The following is a 23,042-nucleotide window of genomic DNA, read 5'->3' as shown; positions in this document are numbered from 1 at the left end:
ATTATCCCCACCCACAACCTCTCTTGTGTTTCTCTTCCTTCTTTACCTTCCCTTCAGCCAGTCCAAAAACAATGATGTGCTCTGCCGGCCACTGCAGACAAGTGCCAGCACTCTGTAAGGAGGAAATCATGAAAAGGATAACTCTATCCATGTAGCCCAGTGCATTTATAACAAACTGAACCCCCCACACGTGCCACCACCCCAGTCGCCTACAGCAGAGAAGAGGACACAGCAGGGCTCAAGGAGGAAAGCAAGGAGGATGGGCAGCCACGCAGCGCCATCCTCCATCCTCTCAGTTGGAAAAGTCAAGACTGACAAGTTTTAAAAATGCAACTTCTGGTTACATTTACAAGTAGATATATTGATATATGTTTGTTCATCCAAATCTCCCAGAGACAGGTCTGAACTTTACCGTCTGGATGAATTTCTTACAGATGACTTTCTTGTCACCCCTGCCACATAAAAGGAGGGAAAACACATTAAAAACACTTTCATAAATAAAGTGCCACACGTGATGCTGGGGGAAGGGAGGAAAGACCAGGTACGTTCCCTGCTCCCCCTAATGTTTCCTACCGTTCCATAGGAGCCTTGAAAGGAGGCATACAATGAAACCCGAGCAGTGTTAGAATAATAACAAAGATGCTGTGTCACCAAGGGCTCCCATCACAGGTCCTCATGCTGTCCTTAGGCTGATCCCACCAGGGATGGGATCTCACAACACATGAGGCAGGCACAGATAGGGAAGCAGCAACAGACTCGGGAAGGCCTTTGCTCTCCACGTCCCAGCCTGGACCATCATCTTCTCTACTCCCCTTTCCCCAATGAGACATTTCTTCCTGCCTTCCCCTTCTTTTCCAGGTCACCCCCACCTCCCAGTCTCTATCCTCACCAATCTTCTCCAATCTTGTACACATAGATGATGTTGTCAGTCTGTCCTATGGCAATTTTAGTGGAATCAGGAGAAAAAGCCATGCCCTTCACCATATAGCTCTTCCTGCCATATTAAGAGTTAAAAAAGGAAAAGGAAAAAAAAGTCATGAGTACCCATGGTAGAGAAAAGAGAAGAAAAGGTGTTTGTGTGACTGTATGGAGCGTGAGGGATTTATCCTGAGAAAAGATGGGGCAGGCCATTTCCTATGCAGATGGCCGGGGAAGTTAGTTAGGAAGTTTTCCAGATTCATAAGACCCCATGAACAGGTTAAGGACACACAGAGTACTCTCTTCACCTTCATTTCAGCTGGTTTGGTGGAGAATTTCTCTCTCCACTCCCCATGTTCATCGTATAGCAACACCACTCGGTCCACTGTGCAGACGGCAAACTTGGCATTGTTCTGGGACCAAGCCATGCAGGTCACCTTTGCAGCTCCATCTTGCAGAGGCAGAGGGGGCAAAAATAAGCCCAGGTGTTCATCCAGAGTGACAAAAGCATTTCTAGTTCCTTTAGCTCTAGTGTGACTTTGGTCAATTCTCCAAATCATAGTTCTTAAAACAAAAGATGCATCTTGGTCTCCAAGGCTATAAAACCCCTGGCCCAGGAGAACAAGGTGCTTTAGAAACCCATAATGCAAATACACTTTGAGGTGACACACAGTATCAACTGTACCAATGTGCCCCTGCAATGGTCTTGCTCCTTCATAGCTCAACTGAAATAAATTCATTTGGTCTGATAAGTTTTTCTTTTTTAATAGGTTCTGGTCTTTGGCCATTCATTCAATATACACATTTTTTTTTCATTCAATATTATTTTTTAAAGGTTTTATTTATTTGACAGAGACACAGCGAGAGAGGGAACACAAGCAGGGGGAGTGGGAGAGGGAGAAGCAGGCTTCCCAGTGAGCAGGGAGCCCAATGTGGGGCTCAATCCCACGACCCTGGATTATGACCTTGCTGAAGACACTTAATGATTTAGCCACCCAGGCACTCCTCATTCAATATTTTTTGAGTACCTTACTGAGAAAGGCATGTAGCCAGGGGCTCAGAGGAAGACAAAGAGCAAAATACAGTCCCTGCCCCCAGGCTAATAACATGGTGCAAAACAGAAAAAATCCCATTAGAAAGGCATGTACAAAGCCATGATAGTTTGGAGAAGTCTGAAATCGTTTTATGTTTAAATGACCCAACTTTAAGGTTTGAAGAATTGGATGTAGTTAAATGGGGGAAGTTATCTGAAGTAGAAGGAATGATAGGAGCAAAGGCAAATCTCATTAAGAGACAGTAATTTAATTTAGCTTAAACTATCTTACAAATAGAACAGACGAAGGAAGACAGGAAAAACAGTGAGGCCAGCACAAAAAAAACACTTTGGAATTTGGCCAAGGAGTTTGGGCTTATTTGGTAGGAAAAAGACAGGGAAAGTTCTGGAATGGGGAGTTAAACAATCAGAGTTGAGATTTAGGATGAAAAGCCACCAGCTTAGTTTTTTTTTTTTAATCCCCCCCCCCCAAACTATGCACTGCTCAGAAGTCCAGTTTTGAAGTGATCATCTCCCAGTCAATTATTCTCTTCCACATCTGTCCACCACCTGGTCCTCAACGGTTCTGAACTAAGGACTTCCCTCCTTGAAATAAAACATTCAGCTTCTGCTCCAATAGTGTGATTAATTACTTGGGCTCCAGAGCTCTGGTTTGAAACTTTGTTACTTTTCACTCCTAACCCACCTACCTCCAAAGTCCCAGGTTTAAAAGGCGTATTTTTTTTCTTCCCTCCATCAAAATCCTCAGAGTCAGAAAATAGCCACACCACCACCTTTACCCTCCCCCACCGCTTGATTGAATTAGGTTCGAAAGGCTGAGGTTCCTCATTTTCCTTGCTCATCATCTTCCCTCATCACTTTGCCAATCCTGGGCATTTGCCCTACCCTGCAACATGACATCTTATTTTGAAAGATTGAAGGGGATTTTCACTTCCAATTATTCCATTAGGGTAAAGGAATTTTTAAATTACAATTTCGGGGGCAGTGTCCTGAGCAATGAGCACTTCTCTCTTTTGTTCTAATTTCCCTCTATTCTCCTAATACCACATTCGCTGTGAAGCCTTCCTCATGCCTCACAGCACTGTGGTGAGGATTAAATGGGGGCAGGGAGTAGAATAATAAAAACCAACCTTTAACAAGATCTTACCATAGACTAGACATTTTGATCCATGCTCAATATGCATTGTCCTTTTACTTCATAATGCTGAGACAGATATGATTATGCCTATTTTACAGATGGGGAAACTGAGGTTCAGAAAAGTTAAGTAATTTGCTCAAATTGACATACACAGTTTATAAGGGGATGGAACCAAGATTTAAATCCACGTATGTCTGACTCCACAAACCACAATCCTAACTCCTGAAATTATGCTGTCTTGCTACATAGGAAACATTCACTGATGGCAGATACTATCATTAGCTTTGTATGAGTCTATCCTTTGAATTTTGAATGTTTTCTCTCGTCTATCAGTTTCTACAGGGTTTTTTAGTTTGATAAGGCTATGGGCACATGACTTTCCTTAACTCTTCCTCCAAACCCCCTCAGGCTGCTATTATTGTTACTCCCATTTTCCAAATGGAGTAGTTGGGTGGGCCTCAGAGACTGTGTGCCGAGGGCTTGAAGTCAGCGCGATTGGACCATTTATTTAAAGTGGAGCTGGCACTAGGACTTGAATGCTGGTCTCCTAGCTCCAAAACCCAGCCTTCCTTTAGCATGGTTCCTCTCCCGGTGCCCATCCTTTTCTGAATCTGAGATCTTCATCAACAGAGCGCACGTGAGGTCTTCCGCACTCCGTCTTTGGGGCTTTTACCTAAAGCGCTTGTTTATCCGGGCGCAGACTTAGGTTCGTTGTTTACACGTGCGCCCAGCACGGGGCCTCGTACACAACTGAGGTCAAATGAAAAGGAATGAAAGCTACCGAAGTTAGTGGTCCGTCTTGACTACCGCACACTGCCTACCGAGCAGAGATTCCGCATACAGTAGGCACTCAGCATGGTGAGATTTCAGTTCCCCCACTTCTCTGGGAACGTTAAGGCTGGCGAGGGAAGGAGGAGGCATGCAACTCCTCACCTGAGGGCTCAGCAGGGTCCTCAGATGCTTCAACTGCCTGAAGAACACCTGTCTCTCTGATGCCACCAGTCAGCGACAACTCCCGTCGTTACCTGGACAACCCGCCACGCAGCCGCAGAGACTGCCGCTGACGCAGATGCTAAGAGAGCCGAACACTCTTCACCAGGTCCCCACCTAGCTTCGCCTTGAAGCAAACAGAAGGTGCGCAGGCGCAGTGAGGTCTAGGGCGGGACCCCGAGAGGACTCGAGTCCTCTCTTCAACCAATCCTGTCCTTGCTTGCAAACTCAAGCTCAAGCCACGCCCACAAGCCCTCCACATACTCCAGGTCCTACCTAGGTAATGGCTGTCTTTCTCACACCGTGATTGTGAGTAAAGTGTGGCCGAATACTTCTTTTAATCCTTACAACCCTGGAGGAAGGCAGGGCGGTTGCTTTCACACGTTTTGCAGAGGGCCGGTTTTAACCGAAATAGGCTATATGATTTGCACGGGGTATCACAAGGCTAATCATGATAGCTAACTGAATACTCAGTATGCCTCTGCCAGGTACTGGGCAAAAGGTTGTAGATGCATTATCTCATTTAATCTCAAAGACACCTTTTGAAGGGGATGGCATTATTAGTTCCATTTCACATCCCAGGAGACTCAGGATTAGAGGGGTCACTTAACAAACTAACAGTAAATGATGCAACTGGGATTCAACCCAGAGCTGATGCATTTAAACAGCCTTTATATTCTGAACTTCTAGCTCCCTATATCTATGCCATGCTTCTATACCCCGTGCCACCTCCATCCCAAGAGATGAGGTGTCCAGAGTCCAGAGATGTGAGTGTTTCCGTGCCAGTGGCCAGTGAGAGGTACTACTTCAGAACTGGGAAGCAGTGGATCAAAGACTGCTGCCCAGATCTGGATGCTTTTGTGGTTCAAGGCAGAGGGCAAATGAGAACTTGGCTTATCTGATAGGATGAAGTTAAGTCTGTGATACCTGGGGTTGGAGCTAGGTTAAGTAGAAAGGATAATGACTTCTTGATCTATTTGGATTGTGGTCCCTTTCAGAATTACTGGCCTAAATTCTTGTAACATGCCAGAGAGACTGAGATGCAGAAAGGAGAGTTCATACACCTCCTCTGGAAAGATCCGAAGTTGAGAAGACCTCTGATTCTCCAGAGAGTATAGCATATGATGTCCAGATTCTGGGTTCTGCAGCCTTTCCCCCATAGTGCTTGCAAACATCAACAGGTATTTCTCTCATTGGCACCATTCCCCACCCTTGGAATTTAGGAAAGAGTAGAGGAAAGCCTCTACTTTCACAGGAAAGAAGTAGCCCCAGAGCCCAAAGTATAAGTCTTTTGACAGGGGAGTTCCAACCCCTCAGTTTTATTTCCATAATCCTCCTCTGGATATAGTGGCAGAGAGTGAATATAAACTCACTTACACTTTACAGTTATTATTGACTTTGACCGAATCAGCAGAGACAGAGGCAGACAGAAACAAAAGGAAGAGTGAGGGCGGGGAAGACTCTAAGTACAGGAGGCACAGGGTAGGAGCACGTGGACTGAAGGTTCCATTAGTGGAGCTGCTCTTTGATTTGTCCCAAACACCACTCAGTCCTTTTCTGGAAATTAACTGAGGTTGATGGAGGAGTCAGAGGAATAAATGGTGAAAAGCTTGGGTGTCAATGTGGGCAGTGAACTTGAAAAGGTTACTGGCCCCTCTCGTGTGGTATAACCTTCGTTTCCACGGATGCAGGAGAATTTATATCCCCCCGCCCCTTCTTTTCCTTCTCCGCCCTTCTCACTGAACAAAACAAAAGGAATTAGGGCTCTAGTTTTCTATACCCATTTCTGTCCTCTCCCCACCCATTCCAGGTTATAGAATCAAAACAAATGCCTTAAAACAATGAGAGTGTTCCTGTGGAGTTGGTGGTGGTGTGAGAGGCCCTTGTGGTCAGGGGAGAGACAGTGGGGAAGTGTCTTCAGCATACTATACAGTGTCCCATACAGTCATCTCCAGTTTGTCCAAGAACGTTTATTGGAAAAATGTCCAAGGGGTGAGGTCACCAGCAGCAGCTGGGGGAGGGGGGCTACCAGGTGAGAGGGGGAGCACCTGAGGCTCCGTGGAAGACATTGGAGTAGTGCAGTGCAGCATCTGCCCCAGACCCAGACAATTCCTTTGAGTTGCTGGGGGAGGTGGAGAACCCCAAGAAACACCCCTCTCTGAGACCCAGAGGCAAGATGTGGGGGCAGCTGGGGATGCCGAGAGACCTGATGCAGGTGCGATGGGGGCCCCATCTGGGACTTAGTGGGATACAGTTGAACAGGTGTCTCTCCCCTTGACCTGGGGGATGGAAGGACATATCCCATCTGATAGCCATTCCCCAGGTCCAGGGGCACAGCCCCTAAGAGACCTACCTTCTGGCCCTGCTCACAGTGGAAAGAGGATGGGTACCAGGCCTGAGATTGTGGGAGTGTCATTACCCTCTAAGAGATTATGGGATCCTTCAGTCTTGGGCAGATCACCAACTGAGGCTCTCCCTGACCCTATCCCCATCCCCAGGTTGTTAGTGCATCTGTTTTCGAGTTCGGTTTCTTCACTCATACATCAGTGGTCTTGATGGATGGTGACTTTTTCTGTTTTGAAAAAAAATGGCTTGAGTCTCATGTCAGGAAGGTAAGAGCCTCCTTCATCCCAAATATCCATTTCCTTTCTCTTCCTGCCCCTCTTTGGCCTTCTCCCTTTCCCTGACTGCTTCTAGAAGCGAAATCACCCTTCCCTCCCTCACTGGCCCCACATCATATTACCTGTCTCGTCCCCACTGGTCTTCCCTGAGGACTCTGTTCTGGCCCCTTCCCCTTCTCCTTGGGGTTGTTGTTGGAGTCGTTGTCCTTGATGATATCATACTGACAGCAGAAGAGCCCAATTACAGCTGAGACACAACAATACAATCTGCACCTTGATCTTGACCTCCCCACTCACAGCCTTGAAGGGCAGTGAGATACCCACACGGTTTCTAGAAAATCTGAGAAGAAAACCCTTGAATTTCGGGTGCTCATATGCGAGCACCACCCTCTTAGCCTTCCTCTCCTCAAACTTCTGCGCACCCTCAACTAAGCATCTCCCCTGCATTTCCCTCCCTGCCTTTTCCCCTGACAGCCTTCACCACCTCCCACCCTCACTGAGCCCCCACTCCCCCAATCCTTGGTGCCCCGTGCAGCTGCTCACTCACTGGCCCACATGAGCAACACCACCACAATAACCACTTCCCCTGTCTGCAGTGGTCGCTGTCCATCCAGACCCTCCACTGTGATGTCACCTGAGAAGAAAGAGATAGACTCCAGGTTATGGGGAGCGGCCACAGAGCTCTTCTATGCAGACCCGTAAGGATGGAGAGTCTGGGGGCAGGGTTGCCCCTGCGAGCCCCTCTCTAGGAAGGTGGACAGGGAGTTAGAGACCAAAAAAGCAGGACCGTTGCGGGCAAGTATTCACACAGACTGCGGCGGCTAGGAACAGACGGTGGGGAAAAGGAAGCTTAAAAGCCCTTCTCCCAAACAATTCATTATCAGCCTGTTTATACCCAGTCCCCTGCCAACCTTATTCCTTCGTTTCTTGGCAGTATGATGAATTAAGTCATCCTTTTATTCATCTAAGCTAGACTGGCTTGTTTGGGGGGAAGTAAACAAGAGGCTAAAGGGCAGGTAAAAAGCCAGAGAATCCAAAGCTTTTGGGAGTGGAGGATAGCTGAGCCTCTCACCTGGGCTTGAGCTGTTGGAGGGTAGCCGGTCAGAACCCTCGAGAGTTCAGAAGTGCACCCGAGGCCTTGGGGGGCTCTCTCCCCAAAGGCCGATGCTCCGAACCTGCATCGTGTAGTCGCTGTCTTCAGCCAGTCCCCAGAGGGCACAGGCCCACGTGGTGGTGTTCACCTCCCAGATCACAAGCTGCCCAGGGCCAGTCTGTCGCTGCGGGGAGATGATGGGACAGGAGGGTGGTCTCACACCAGTCCCAGGACTCAAACATCCAAGCACTCCACGGAGTAGGATGACAAGGGCAGCTTGAGCCAGGGGACACCAGCTCCCAGATTCCCCCACCACGGGGAGGGGAGCTTTGGTCCCCAGTGGGGGTAACGGAAGGAAGGCTCAGAGTTCCAAGGACACAGGCTGAGGGAGCAGAAGGGTGATTCGTACTTGCTGGGAAATGGAGTAGCCAATGACAATGTTGCCTTCTGGGATGTCCCAGGACACAGTGGCCGAGCTGGTTCTGAGGTGAGTGACTGTCACATTCACAGGAGAAGGAGGCCCGTCTGTTGGGTGCCAGAGTGAATAGGTTAACAGGTCCCATGTACGGACTAGCTCTGCTTGATCCCACTACCCCTTTACTCACCTGCTTGCACAAAGCCCAGGTCCCAACTGACCAGCAGGAGGACCTAAGGGCTTAAATATGGGGAGAGGGGCATCAGCGAAGCCATGGAACCCACTGAGTCTGCTGGGAGGCACTGGGGCATCCACTTGACATCCAGGTGGGGCTCCTGAAGGTGGCCGGAGTTGTTGGGGGCGGGTTCCAGGACTGCCCAGAACGCACGGGTGGCAGCAGCTCTCCCGGGCTCCCCACCGCCCACAGCAGCCCCGGATCCCCCTACCCCCGGTCTCCCCACGCCTTCCCCGCCCCAGCGTCACCCAGGGTCCACAGTGCTATGTTCTGCCCTGCCCACACCGACGTCCGCGAGTCCTCGCGGTAGGTCAGGCCTCGGCAGGCTGCTCAGTGCCCAGAGGGCGGCCCATCACCCGGCTCCTTGGCGCTGCCCCTACCCCATCCTGGCGCGGGCCCCGTGCAGCAGGCAGCGCATGACAGAGCTGCGGGCAGAGGGCAGGCGGAGGCCGAGTGGGAGTGGGCCGCGGGGCTGCGGGGTGGGGGGGCCCAGAGCTAGGAGGGGCCGCGTAGTCTGTCCCTGAGTGTGGGGCGGTGCAGGCGCTGCCTGGCTGCTGGCAAGAGTCCTGGTACAGAGGCAGTGCGGCTGTCCCCCGGGCCCTGCAGTGGGATGTGACTGTCCAGGCTAGCTAGCCTCCGCCTTCTGCAGAGCTGGCCCGGCTCAGTCCACCGCAGCCCGACCTGGACGTGCTGGCCAGCCCTGCCCCGCCAGGGTTCTCGCTGCACTCATCCCCCTCCTGCCCCGTCCCTATTCTCCCGGGGCTCCTCCAAGGACCCCTCTTACCTCTGATCCCGGCTCCTTCCGAGGAGCCTGCTGCGTGCATAGGGAGAGGAGCAGGTGCAAGGGTCTAGGGCACCTGGGAGGGCCCCTCCCTCCCGGGGTGGAATTAGCCAAGTTGGAAGGAGGAATCCCACTTCCCCTGCGGGAGGGGACAGAGTGGCCAGATAATTGTTCTAAAAATCTCCTACTTGTAGACTGTGTCAGCTTTTAAATCTCTTCCCCATTCATAATGTGATACTGATTCTCTTCACTCTCATTCATTCTTACATTTATTAAACAAATAATTTATTGAGTGTCATCTAGGTGTCTGGGCATGGGAAGAGCTGGAGTACAGCGGTTAAGACAGCAGGCTGGGTTTATAGCGGTGGGAGTCTAAAGAGTAGCAACCTATGTTTTTAGCTCTTCTTCCTGCCTGGCATGGAGAAATTGGTCGTCTAAGTGTCAGGTTTCCCAAAATCCGAGCGTCCAGAACCTCATAGGGCTGTTGGCAGGATCCAGTGAGAGAATGTTGGGGAATGTCGTTATAAATCTTCTGACACTGTGTGAGTGAGGGATTGTCATGAGTTTGCACCAGTCTGTTAGTTACTTCATTCTTTTAGCAAACATAAATCCTTAAACTATTTTGTGAGATCTGGAGTAACAACCTGGGTGTGAGTCCCCTTTCTGTCAACTGTGTGATCTTCAGCAATGACCTAACTTCTCTGAGCCTCTGCTTTACCATCTGCAAAATGAGAGTGTCAGTATGGTCTCCTTAGTGTGAATGTACCCAGTGAGATACCGTATGTGAAAAGTGCATTGTGCAGTGTAAATAAATGTTGGCTAATGTTGTATTTAGGGCAGATACTTTGGTTTCTAATTCTCATTGCAGCATTTCTATTTCTGTGGCACTTTTTTTCCTGTAATATTCAGTTCAGCGTGTGTCCCTCTGGGGCTCCAAAGCTTCTGTTACCTTCCTTCTGAGTTGAAAGAGTGAAATGGAGCAAGAGGCGCAGGGAGGACTCTGTGTTCTGGACTTGTGATCAAGCCATGGCTCAGGTCCTCTGACCTCTGCTGTCCCTGAGGACCCTGATCTCTGGCCTCCTGTTGCATCCTGGTCCCAGAGCACTCTGCTCAGGGATTCTCATTGTCCTGGGACTGTGTATTATTCTGCACTTCTGAGCTCCAGGCCCTCCAGAGAAGAGGTCATTGTGTCCAAAGATTAAGAGCAATGAACCTCAGGTTTCCCCCTTCATGGGGCAAAGCAGAGGCTGGGACGTCTGCATGCATGCAAAGAGGGACCCCTGGAGCTTCCCTGGGGTGCCCAGAGGGCTGGGGGCCAACTGGTCAGGAAAGGGTGCGGGGAGAGATACTCAGAGGCGGTGGTACTCAAAGAGGCCAGGGTACCTGGGTTAATCATCACTGTGGCTCAGATGAGGCCCCACCAGCTGGAAGCAGAGTTAGCGTGACAGAAGGTTTTGTGTGGCTGAAGATGCAGGCACGACAGGGTGTCCACAGCGTGTGACCATGCCAGGCACAAAACGGTTTCAACACGTGATTGAGACCCCAGAGCCTGGCAAGTGGGAGGTGAGACCCCCTCCTTCCGCCTTCTCCATGTTGGTCTTCTGCACTGATTCCAAGAATCATTTCTCATCTGGACTTCCCTCCACCCTGGGTTTCTGTTTTCCCTCTCCTCCTTCCCATCTTCCTTCCTGACCTTCCCCTATTAGGCCCAGAGTACCAAGTTCAGGCTAAATCCTTGGATGGTGTGTGTGTATGTGTGTGTGTGTGTGTGTGTGTGTGTGTGTGTCCCCAAACCTTGTGCCTGCTGCCACTCCCACCTCCAGATCAAGAGGCATGAGTGAGGCTTGGTCTTTCTAAGGGTGATACGCAGCTGGCCGACAGGTTGAGGGAAAGATGCTCAATGTCATCGTCAGGGAAATGCACATCAAAACCACAGTGAGATGTCACCTCGCACCAAGCAGAATGGCCACCATCAAGAAGAGAACCCATAGCAAACGCTGGAGAGGATTTGGAAAGAGGGAATGCAGTGCCCTGCGAGTGGGGAGGCACCCTGGTGCAGCCACTATGGAAAACAGTACGGAGGGTCCTCAAAAGATTAAAAATAGAGATACCCTATGATCTGGCAATCCCACTTCTCGGCATCTGTCCACAAGAATGAAAACAGGAACTCAAAGAGACGTGTGTACTCTCGTGTTTGCCGCAGCCAAGACACAGAAAGAACCCGCGTGTCCCTCGTCCCAGGAATGGGTAAAGGAGATGCGGTCCAACCATGGGATAGACTATGACTCAGCCTCAATAAAGGAAGGACATTCAGACACTTGCTACCACACGCAGAAGCCCTGAGGACACTACGCTCTGTGGGGTAAGCCGGTCACAAAGGGACAGACGCTGCATCCCTCTGCTTATATGATGGACCTAGACCCGGCACATTCACAGGGACAGAAAGTTGAGTGGTGGCTGTCAGGGGCTGGGGGAAGGGAAGGAGGGACTAGTGTTCAATGGGGACATCACACAATTTGGGGAAGACGGAGTGCTGCAGGGGGACGGAGGGGACGGTTGTGTCACTGTGAATGCTCCTGATGGCGCAGAACTGCAGACATAAAAACGGTTAGGATGTCCTCATATCAGGGAGAGGGGGAGGGGGCTATGGACATTGGGGAGGGGAGGCGAACCATAAGAGACTATGGACTCTGAACAACAACCTGAGGGTTTTGAAGGGTCAGGGGTGGGAGGTTGGGGGAACAGGTGGTGGGTAATAGGGAGGGCACGTTTTGCATGGAGCACTGGGTGTTGTGCAAAAACAATGAATACTGTTATGCTGAAAAAAATAAATAAAATGGGAAAAAAAATGGTTAGGATGGTAAATTTTATATCATGTATATTTACCATTTCAAAGAATCACTTCAGCTTTTTCTTCATACTTCTTCAGAAAAAGATTTATTTATTTGAGAGAGGGCGTGAGCACGCATGCCCAGGGGCAGAGAGGCAGAATCCTCAAGAAGATGGTGACGTGGGGCTCGATCTCATGACCCATGAGATCAGGACCTAAGTCCCAAACCTAGAATCAGATGCTCGACCGACGGCGCCACCCAGGCACCCCTCTCGGTACTTGCAGTGTGGCTCCCAGAATATTTAAAGGTGCCCGTGGCCAGCACCTACTGGGGCTGGTGAGCTCTGTAGGTCTACCTCCCATCCTTGTGCCCCAGAGACTTGGGCCCAACAGGTCTGGGACGGGGCTGACAAGTCTCCAACATTTCCTGGGGAGATCCCGAGGCCACTGGTCTGGAGACCCTGCTTGAGAACCACTGCCAGGGGCACACGGAGCAGCCCCCACTTCCCGGTGGAAGTCCTGAGACCTCTGGTTGGCAGAGGGCCAGCCTCTACGGTTGTACTGGCAGAACCACCATGAGGGACCCAGGTGGGAATCTCCACCTGAACCGGTCGCTGAAAGACACCTGAGCACCAGGGCGCAGGGGGACATGGGTATCGCCGCTCCCTAGGGAGACCTTCACCAATGGGGCGGGGGGGCCACCTGGGTGCTTGTCCTGATTGAGCCGAGGAGCTGTGTTGACTTCAGCGGTAGGACAGCAAGCGGCTTTTTTCTTTCTTTCTTTCTTTCTTCCTTTTTTTTTTTTTTTTTTTTTTAAGATTTTACCTATTTATTTGTCAGAGAGAGAACACAGGCAGGGGGAGCAGCAGGCAGAGGGGGAAGCAGACTCCCTGATGAGCAGAGAGCCCGATGCGGGAATCGATCCCAGGACCCTGAGATTATGACCTGAGCTGAAGGCAGAGGCTTCACCAACTGAGCCACCCAGTGTCCCAGCAAGTGGCTTCTTGACGGGCTTCAGATTCGCCTCCCACCAGGGCACGACTGACAATGGCTGTAACTGGAAGTCCAATTCTGAGAGCGGACGGCACCTTCCACCCCTTTCTCCCATGCTGGCAGGAGACCGTGGTGACGGGCACTGTGAGCATAGCCCCCCAGTTGCGGGGGATGGCACAAGGCTCTTTCCTGAGAGCCTGCTTGCCAGCAGCAGCACAGGCCTCTGCCAAACCCCAAGCTGCCTGGGGATCCACAGGTTCCCCCACCCCTGCTGAGACGGCCCCGCCGAAGCAGCCAGCACGACGAGCTGACCAAGGGCTGGGGGAACGCATGGGCCCCGTCCCAGGTTGCCCACCGCAGCAGCACAGGCCTTCGCCCCTGGGTGACAGGTCTGCATCCAGCAGGCTGCTGGGCAGTGTTACAGGCTGCAACTGTGTCTTCCCAATTTCCTGTGATGGATTTCTCCCCCTGCCACACAGGATCTCAGAATGCGACTGTGTTTGGAGAGACGGTCTTTAAAGGCAGAATTAAGTTAAAGCAAGGTCACAAGTGTGGGCCTCATCCAGTCTGACAGGTGTCTTTACGAGAAGAGACTGGGGCAGAGACACACAGGGGGACCAGCACATGAGGACTGGGGAGAAGAAGACACCCTCTACAAGCCAAGGAGGGAGGGCTCAGGGAAACCAACCTGTCCGGGCCATGACCTCGGACCTCCAGCCTCCAGACCACAGACATATGTGTGTGTTGCTGATGCTGCCCCGTCTGTGCCCCGTGTCACCCTGGCCCGAGTCCATGCACACAGGAGCTGCTGGGAACGTGAAAGATGTGGCACCAGGAGACACCTTTCACGATGAGTGGGCTCGGTGACAACCCGTGGCAGGCAGTCGCTGGGGCGGGGAGGCAGGCCATCATGACCACCTCGGTGCCTACCAGGTGCCAGGCCGTGATCTCTCATAAGTCCTGTCATTGCGGCAGTGACGGGCGTGATCTGGGCTCCGCCACTGTGCAGGGGTGTCAGGCTCCATTCGATCCCCACCGTGGCACTGGGATCTGCACCTGCCTACAGGTGAGGACACAGACCCAGGTCACTGGCCAGGAGAGCGAGGAGCGGCCATCTCTCTCCCAGTCCAGGTTCCGCCTTGGAGCACAGAGAGCCGGTTTCGCGCTCTCTCTCCCACTTATGCCCTCGCCCGGGACGACAGCCCATGCTGGCAGCTGGGGGAGGCAGGGGGCACTGCCATGACCTGCAGCTGCTTCCGTCCAGCAGAAGGTGGGGGGGGTGTGAAGGGGGAATGTACAAGGGGGTGCAGGGGAAGGAGGCAGAGGGCTCAGAGGCAAAGGAGAGATGGGGAAGGCGCTTGAGAATGGTGGTTTAAAATTATAGCCAACAGAGATGGGCGTCCTGCACAGACGTCACGTAGAGACAAACAGCCAGGAGCACAGAAAGGAGAACGGATGAGAGAGACACAGCAGGGAGAAACGCAGTCGACCCGGGGTCTGGCCCGTCCTGCACGCACACCCCTTCCTCTAGAGTCAGGCCCAAGCCTCCCTCTGCCCTGGCCCCGGAGACTTGGCGGGATTGCCTCTGCCCCCAGCCAGGGCGCAGGCCTGGCCACCCAGAACATTCCATCCAGATCGATTAGTTCAAGGGGAAAAGAAGAGATAGATCAAGGCCATGAGATGTAGCCCCACAGCTCTGGCTAAAGCTCCCAGAGAAGAAAAGCCATTTCCCTGGGTTTGCTGATGCTGCGGGCAATGTTGGAGCGGACAAGGCTGGGGGACGGAGCCAGCCAAGTCCGAGGACACAGTCGGAGTACCTGGGCACATCTCTACCATGACCTACCACGGGGGCTCCAGGTATGGGAGCCAGTCAATCCCCTCTGTAGCCCTCCTTTCTTTCTTCTCTTTAAGTCACCTTGAGCTGAGTTAGGAAAACAGGAGGGGCCTCGAATGCTTTGCTAAGGAATCTAGACTTTAGGAGTCCAAGCCAGGGGGGCGCTTGCAAATGTCAAAAACCAGCTCGCTGGGAAGGAGGCTCATCTACAGCATTTGCGAATTTCTATGGTCACTCTCAAGTCCCCGCCTGTCACTAGAGATGTGTGTTGTGCCCATTCCTGACCACACCACTGGGGACAGACTGCACAGTTGTCTCTGGGGAGCAATCAGGAGCCAGCCCTGGCCATCCTGGGTCAGGCCCGGGGGACCCAGATTTTCCTATCAGCATTCACTGAGACTCCCCTCAGTTTGTCTCAGTGTAGACTAGAGTGAAGACAGAGACATTCACCTACCTAGCAGGACTACGCAATGAACCAGACACGGGGCCGCCCCACGACAGAAAGGGCCGCTGTCTGCAGGCAAGGGCAAATTAGATCAGTGGCCAAAAGGCATCCTTCACCGGCTCTGCTGGGCGGAGTGAAAGGAGAGACCTAGCAAGGCTCGGCCATAGGCAGGCCCCTGTGCTCCGAGGGCTGGGAGACTGCATCCCGTCTTTCTAGATGAGGTGGGAGGCTCGGAGAGGTGAAGAGATGGACCCACGGTCCCGTACTGAGACGTGACCCTGTGCCTGGTCTCCCTGCGTGACCATGCAGAGGAGGGAGTGTGCTGACGGCCTCATCCTGTGGGCACTGACGCTTCTCTCCAATCCATGCACACCCGCGGGCTGCCTGCTCTGGTCCGCCCACGGTGCGGACCCCTGTCTGTCCCCACACGTCCCCCAACATGCACATACTCCCTCCCTTCTGGCACTCAGGGTTCATTTTTATTTTTATTTGTTTGAACTCCAAGCTTGCTCTGCATCAGAGCTCAATGAAATGGGCTGTCAGTGTGGCCGCAGAGCATGCGATGGGCCACGTCTGAGACATGGCTGCGGTGGCATCTCTGAAGCAGGTGACACAGTGTAGCCCAGCTGACGGCGGAGCCTCCATGTTGCAGCTGGGCCGCCTGGCCGCACGGAAACACTGCCTGTCTAAAAACTAGAGTAAAGAAGGCGAGAGGCTGTGCTGGCAGTTATCCAGGCATGGCCTCTGCTGAGGTCTTCACATCTACAAATGCAGCTTTTCCTTGCACGAGGGCGTGACTAATGCAGCTCGAAAATCAGACTCACTACTAGAGCCCAAAGGTGGGGAGGCAGGAGTCTTCATGAGGACATGACATGGCTCCCCATTTTGATGACAGCACAGGATGGTGAAGAAGAACTTCAGATCCATGAAAGCAGGGACCTCATCGGCTCCATTGGTCACGGAATCCCCAATAACTAAGAAGGAGGGATGGTAAATGGACAGATGGACAGATGGATGAGTAGGTAAATGAAGAGATGGATGTATGAATGCATGGATGGATGGGTGGATGGGGGGAGGAGCAGATAGATGGATGGAAGGGTGGATGCATGGACAAAAGGATGAATGGATAAAACGATGGGTGAGTGGATAGACGGATGGGTGGATGGATGGGTGGGTGGATGGATGGCCAAAAGATATTCTTTTTTTCCCTAATAACTTACAGGAAAGGCATTAAAGTGTCACTGGGCTTTCCTACAACTCCAACTCGTCTGTCTCAGTATAGAGCAAGCTCTGCTGAGATACAGCTGGCTGTTCCCAGGACTTAGATGGTTTAGATCCCCCACTGAGCCCTGAGCTGTGTGCCTTTGAGCAAGTCACTCCCGCTCCCTGAGCTCCCTAGTTCTCATCTGGGAAAGGAGGTGGAGTCACACTCACCATTGGGTCTGATCGAGGATGGTGTGCGGTGCCGTGAGCCCATGAACATTAATGATGATTATCAGTTTTCTGAAATGCTGAGTATTCTTAGCCACTGCATGTTTTATCTCTGGGAGTGGTGACTGATTCCCCTTCAGAGTTTCCAAACTGGGAATATTAAAAACTAAATGACATTTTACGGCCACAGTGAAGCTGGCAGCTGGACCAGTGCCAGATCTCTCTAGAAGGATTCTGGGGACTCGCTTCGCTCATTCGCAGCAGCTTCTACCTGCTCAAGATATGCTCGATAGCCCTGCTTCTTAACCTATTTCCTCTTTAAAATAATCCTAAAACACACAAAGTGTGTAAGAAACCAGGAGTCTCAGCAAAATGTCTGTGACGGTCATCTACATTGTTCTGACGCCTTCCCCCCATCATGGTGCCGGGATACCCCGCGGGAATATGCTGTGGCCCCTTGACCCATTTTCCTATGTGTGAGCCCTTGGACAGCTTCTGATCTGGGGTCAGAAAGCCCAAGGCTTCTAGGAACTTTCCTGCACATTTAAAAAAATTTTTATTGTGACCTGTGCACTCCTCTCTCCTGGGACTATATCTGGGGGTAGGGCTTCTGGAGAGACTTTGTAAAGAAGTTTATGTGCAGCTTTGTGAAAAGATAGCAGAATGCTGTCAAAGTGGTTGAGCCCCATCTCCCCGCCGTTCGTGAGCCATGAGGAAGGCTCAGGGGTGCCACATCTCCCCCGTGCCAAGCCAGGGCAGCCGGGGCCCTGCTCTGTGGGTCGCTGGCAACCAGGTGCAGGACACGGCTGCACAGCGAGGTAGGCATGTGGTGGAGCACATGGGGGGCGAGGTATAGTCACACCAGGTGGACACACACGGATTGCCCCTCGAGGGAGCTGGCTTTCCAGTGGCACCCAACATGGTGGGCCAGAACAGCCCTGTGAGGAACTAGGGGAAGAAACTTCTAGAAGGAGGGAGACGTCGTTGGTGACAACCACCTTGTGCTCTGGGTGTCTTCACCGGCTCTCAAAGACGCCTAGAGGGATGCCCCCTTGTGAGTGAGCGTGTGGGCTGTGTCTGTCTCACGTGCAACCAGGCAGAGAGGGTGGGGTCCCAGAATCAACAGGGCATTACTGGCAAACCAGGTGGGGATCTGAGCCTGGTGGCTAAGGGCTGAACGCTCATGTCCCCCACACTTGCCCTGGTGAAGCCCTGGCAATGGGAGGTAATTTGATGCGACGAGGTCACGGGGCTGGGGCTCCGTGGTGGGATGAGTGCCCTTAAAAACAGAGGAAGACATCATCCCCCGTCCCATGCTAGGACAGGGCCCCGGTGGGTGGCTACGGGTCAGAACTGGTCCTCACCAGGAAACACACTGGCTAGCACGTTGGTCTGGACTTCCAGGCTCCCTCCACGCCGGTGTTTGAACTGCCTGCTCGGGGTGTCTTGCAGCTGCCGGGGCTGACGCTGTGCCTTCAGAGCTCCTTCCCATCCCTCTGCTGGAATGTTCCTTCGCTGGCTCCTGTGGGCTGGCTCCTGGATGGCGCCCGGTCTCCGCTCAGATCCCCTCTGATCAGACATGCTGGCCATGGGCCCTCACACAGTAACACCCCGTCTGTGTCAATGTTCTCTCCTCCTAACGCATGACATTTGTCTTCTGACAGTGAACAAAGGGTGTGAGTCCCCCAGGACACCTGCCCCAACAGGGCAGCCCCCCCCTTCAGCCACGGCACAGGGTGTCCCCGGATCAGCACCCGTATGAATAAAAGAACCAGTCCGCCTCCTGTGCACTCCCTCCTGCCAAGGGAACTGCGTCCCGGGGTATGGAAATCCTGAAATCCTTCCCGGGAGCTTGAAGCCCTGGAGGCAAAGTGCAAGGTCTTCTGTCCAGACAGAGACCTGGGAGATACGCTGAAGACCCAGGGTGGGACAAGTACAAGGGACAAGAGGTCAACAGTGTGCCCCTTTGTTTTTGTTGGGCCTCGTCTTGATCCTTGTCGTGGAAAAGACCTGTTGCAGGGACCCTAGGATTAAATTCCTATCTCCGCCATGGCTTTGTTTTCCCCTCTGCTGCAGACGTGAGGACACCTACCAGCTGAACGGCATGAATGTGGGCCCCAGGGCCGTGGCTGGGCCACGTGTGGTCCTCCCACAGCAACTCCGTGAGCGGTTCCCTCGTTCTTGATCTTTACGAGAGCAAAGGGTGCCCTGTCCCCCAGATCCTAAGTGGGCCCCGGGCCCATCTCCTAGATCAGGAGCCATAATCACGCTGTGAAGCAGCCGTGCATGGGCACACGTGATTTCTGGAACGTGTCCCAGGCACGTGCATTCTGGGAGCGCATGGCAACTCATGGGACAGGGATGGGGAGGCGCCGGTGGGCCGGGCCAAGGGGCCTGGCGTTGTCCGCTGAGAGGCAGGAGGGCAGGGCCAGAAGCCAACTGGGCTGAGACCTTTCAGCGTGATCTCAAACACCACCCCACTCCCGACCACCAAAACCAGCCTGGAAAGGTGCCAAGATGAGGGTATTAACAACATCGGTAACAACAACGGTTGTTTTTCTCAACAACGTTCATCCTCGAAAGAACACAACAGCCACCCTACTCCAAACCCCAGAAACCCCCAGGCATTCGTCATTTCCCCGAAGAAACAGCACTGAGGTCAGGGAAATCTGACTGAAGAACACAGTGCCATTTCCATGCGCAACCCCATCGCCGTGTGGCCGCTGTCCCTCGGTCTGGGCCACGTCAAGGACGCCCATGCCTCCCGCAGTCACAATCCCAGTTACATCCTGGGGCCCCAGGGCTGATCCAGGTGCGCGGCCGCTCCGAGCACCACAGGCTGTTTCAGAATAGGCAGGAAGCATGAAATTTCTCTGACGCCCTGACGGAAAGCACTCGACCACGTGGAACAGAGTGAAAGGTATCAAATTAGATAGATTAACCCAACTTCCCGGAGAAGCACCAGGTTTGGAGCTGGAACAGCTGTCCTCACTGTTTCCGGATATTAAAACAAAGAGAAGAGAAGCGGAAGGATGTGGGGAGGGTGCAGGAGCCTCTTTCCCTTGGCCGGGGGCGGGGGGCACCAGGTGCAAACAGGTGGCGGGTGGCAGGGTGCATGGCCCAGGGCCCTGCCTGCAGGTTTCGCGAGCCCGTCTGCCCCCTGCGACCCGCACGGCGCCAGCCCCAGGCACGTGCAGCCCCACCATCTGATCACTAGCGTGTGACAAGACATGGTCTTCTTGTTACCACTTAACTGGGGTTGTCAGTCACCTAATTGCTTCAGTAAAATATAATTAATTAAGAATAATGTGTCGAGACACATGAGCTGGAAATCGCACACGGCAGTTTCTAGATTTTTCCCAATCATCCGCATCCTGCCAGACTAACGTGTTCGTATTTAGACAAAGGGGGAAGCTTTCCAAAGTCAGTGATGGTGCTTTCCCTTTCCCTTTGGATTCAGGAATAAAGACAACTTGGGGTGTGTATGTGTAGAGAAACAGGGTCCCGTGAGCCCTTGGGAGCCTGAGCATGAGCTGCCGATGAAGACGTAGACGCGGGAGCGTGTGCTGTGAACACAGCCCACGGCCACTGGGAGAATGACTCAGAGAAGGGCACACGTGAGGGAGGGACATGAGTAAGCGAAGTACAAGGGGACCCCTTGCCCTTCTCTGAGTCCAGCTCACACGTTTCCCACGTGTGTGGAGGCACAGCACCCATATGGAGGTGGGGGAACAAGGTGGTCCCTTTCCAGAGTGTCCTGACTTCTGGGGAGGTGGCCACTCAGCTCCAAGTATGACATCACCCTGATGACAGCAACCGGAAGCCGATCCACCCCCACCCCAAACACACGTCACGTCCAGAAGAACAGAAGTCACGTGAGGTGACAACCTTCATGAGGCTGAGGGTCAGAGGTTCACACAGACTCCCTCAGACTCACAGGGACATCTGCTCATGTAACGCAGCCCAGGTTGGCAGTCCGGAAGGATTACAGCGGTCCGAGGGGTCATGCTGACCCAGCCCACTTCTGGTGTATGTACCTGTGGCTTCTACCTTCAAGGTTTCCTCCTGGTCCAAGGGAGCTGCTGGATCTCCAGCCATCACTTCTATGGTCCACACAGAAAAAAAGGAGGAGGAAGAAGGTTGAGGGAGAGGCAGAAGGGAGAGTTTGCACGAAAATTTTTCCAGGAGCTCCTCCCATAATCCCATGTAAATGCACTGGGTCAGAACTTAGTCGTGTGCTGACAGCCAACTGCAAGGGAGCCTGGGAAATGAGCCTTTTGTTGGGCCGACTAGTTGTCCTGAGTAAGTCCATGGCTCTGTAAATAAGGAAGAAAGGGGGAAAAGGGATTTCCCGCAATCGATTCCACTGTGGTGAGCAGAGGGAACACTGCCGAACCCTCCTGTTTTTTCATTTGTAAAGTGGCCTTCAGGTAAGACAGACTCGAGCTTTCAGGCTGAAGCAGCCGCAAATATTCATCAGGACAAAAATCTGTTCTTCACTAAAGAGCTAAGTCATGAGGACAGGTTTCCAGCCTCACAGGGCAGAGGACCCCAGCAAACCTTCACATCTGGAAGGCAGCCGTCCATGGAAGCCCCCAGAGGAGCCGTCACGGACAACCGCTGGGCTCGGGGGGCGCTCTGTGTGCCGGCAGCTCCTGCACCCTGAACGGCAGGGGTCACCCGTGAGCCCTCGGCCCCTGCCTGGAAGGCCACCTCCTTGTCCACGCGTCCTGGGGGCAGAAGCAGTCTCTCCGACACCACAGCACACGTGCAAGCAGGTGCGTAACAGAAGAGCAATCGAGAATCCCGCTTACAAGGCGGAGATGTTCAGTGCTTCACGTCAGGAGGGAGCGAGGGGGACGCTGCCCCCCCAGTTCCCATGGTGATGTCCCTTCCTCCTAGGAAGGAAGACAGGCTGTTGGGGGGACAGATGCGCAAGAACCCACGTTGGTGGAGAGAAGGTAAGAGACAGGTCTGGGGGTTGGGGATGCGGCTCCCTCTACTTGTGAGTATGTTTGGAATTTTCTGTTAATTTTTTTTTTAAAAGTCAGGTTCCTTTTTTTCTTCTCAATAATTGAAGATCCTGTTTCAAGAGTCTTGTGTTTGAAGAAGTTAATATGAATAAATATTTGGGGGTCCGTACACAACACACGTTAGGCAGTCAGGCCCAGTGTGACGTCCTCATGACCAGAGGTCGTGCAGGATCAAAATACTGGGATGGAGGAGCGCGCTGGCCCAAGGGAGGCTGCCAGGCTGGGCCCAGCTGGAGCACCCTGGGCCCAGCTGGTGGGCATCAGGCTCCACACCAAACAAGGGGAAGGGGCCCTTGGGAACACAGGACGGCTTTTAGACGGCAGTCCCACTGTCCACCGCCCAGAGTACACGCACAGTTTTCAGAAGCCCACCACGCAGTGCAGAGCCGTGCTCGGTCCTGACCCCCCATCCGGCTGTAGAGCACGTGAGGAGCTCTGCCAGCAGCTTCCTCATCTCCCAGGTCCAGGAGCGGTGACCCCACCAGTGCTCCCTGTTTCCTTCCACGGTGGCTGCCCCTGCACTGGTCTCCAAGAGCCGTCTCCCTACAGCTGTTCATCATTACCTTTCTGCTCTGCTCGGGAAGTGGGAAAGGTGTCCAGAAGAAAGAAATTCCCCTAAGGCAGCTGCTTCCCTGGCTGCTGGAGCCGTGCACCCAAGGGCTTGCCTTAGGAAAGCGGCCTAGCCAGGGCGAACTGCGAGTGGGGCCGGTAATTAGGGACAGTCCGTGTCCGCAGAGGACAGTGTGCCAAGGCAGAAATATGGCTTCCCATTAGTACTATCATTTTTTTTAACCTAAGGATCATTCTGCAGATAGCACCTAAGGGAGAGAGTCTTACTACCCAATCACAAATACGCCAGAACCGGGGAGCATCCCAGGAAGTGACACGGTTGGGTATGAAGCACGCCTGTTTGCAGTCCAAGAGCCTCTGCTCAGGCAATCCCGGAGCCCGCGCACCGAGGCTGCAGGAACGGCGTTCCGAGGGACGGGGATGCACCTGCCGCCCGGACCATGCCCCTTAGCCAATACAGTGCAGCAGTGCAGTGTGTGACGGGGCTCTGGTGAGAACCGGCTGTCCCAGACCTCGTCCACTGCCAGGGTCACGTCGGCGTGTTCTGCTTGTACCCCAGGCCTGCCCAGTCCAGCCGATGTCTTCCAGGCCTCACAGCGCAATATAGCGGCTCAGCCCCTCGGCCCTAGATGAAGCTGAGTCTTGTCCATTTGGGTAAATT

The 23,042-nt window shown here is 53.0% G+C and overlaps 2 pseudogenes; both read right to left on the bottom strand.

Annotated features, from left to right (window-relative positions):
* The window catches only part of LOC123926553, a 43,450-nt pseudogene extending 42,086 nt beyond the window's left edge, over positions 1–1,364 (bottom strand).
* A 5,272-nt stretch (positions 1,365–6,636) lies between these two features.
* LOC123927159 lies at positions 6,637–8,817 on the bottom strand (annotated as a pseudogene).
* Positions 8,818–23,042: the final 14,225 nt, after the last annotated feature.

Source organism: Meles meles, chromosome 16 (genome assembly GCF_922984935.1).
Source record: "Meles meles chromosome 16, mMelMel3.1 paternal haplotype, whole genome shotgun sequence".
Taxonomy (NCBI): Eukaryota; Metazoa; Chordata; class Mammalia; order Carnivora; family Mustelidae; genus Meles; species Meles meles.
The sequence above is the reverse complement of the archived record's forward strand: the minus strand, read 5'-3'. Positions and strand labels throughout refer to the sequence as shown.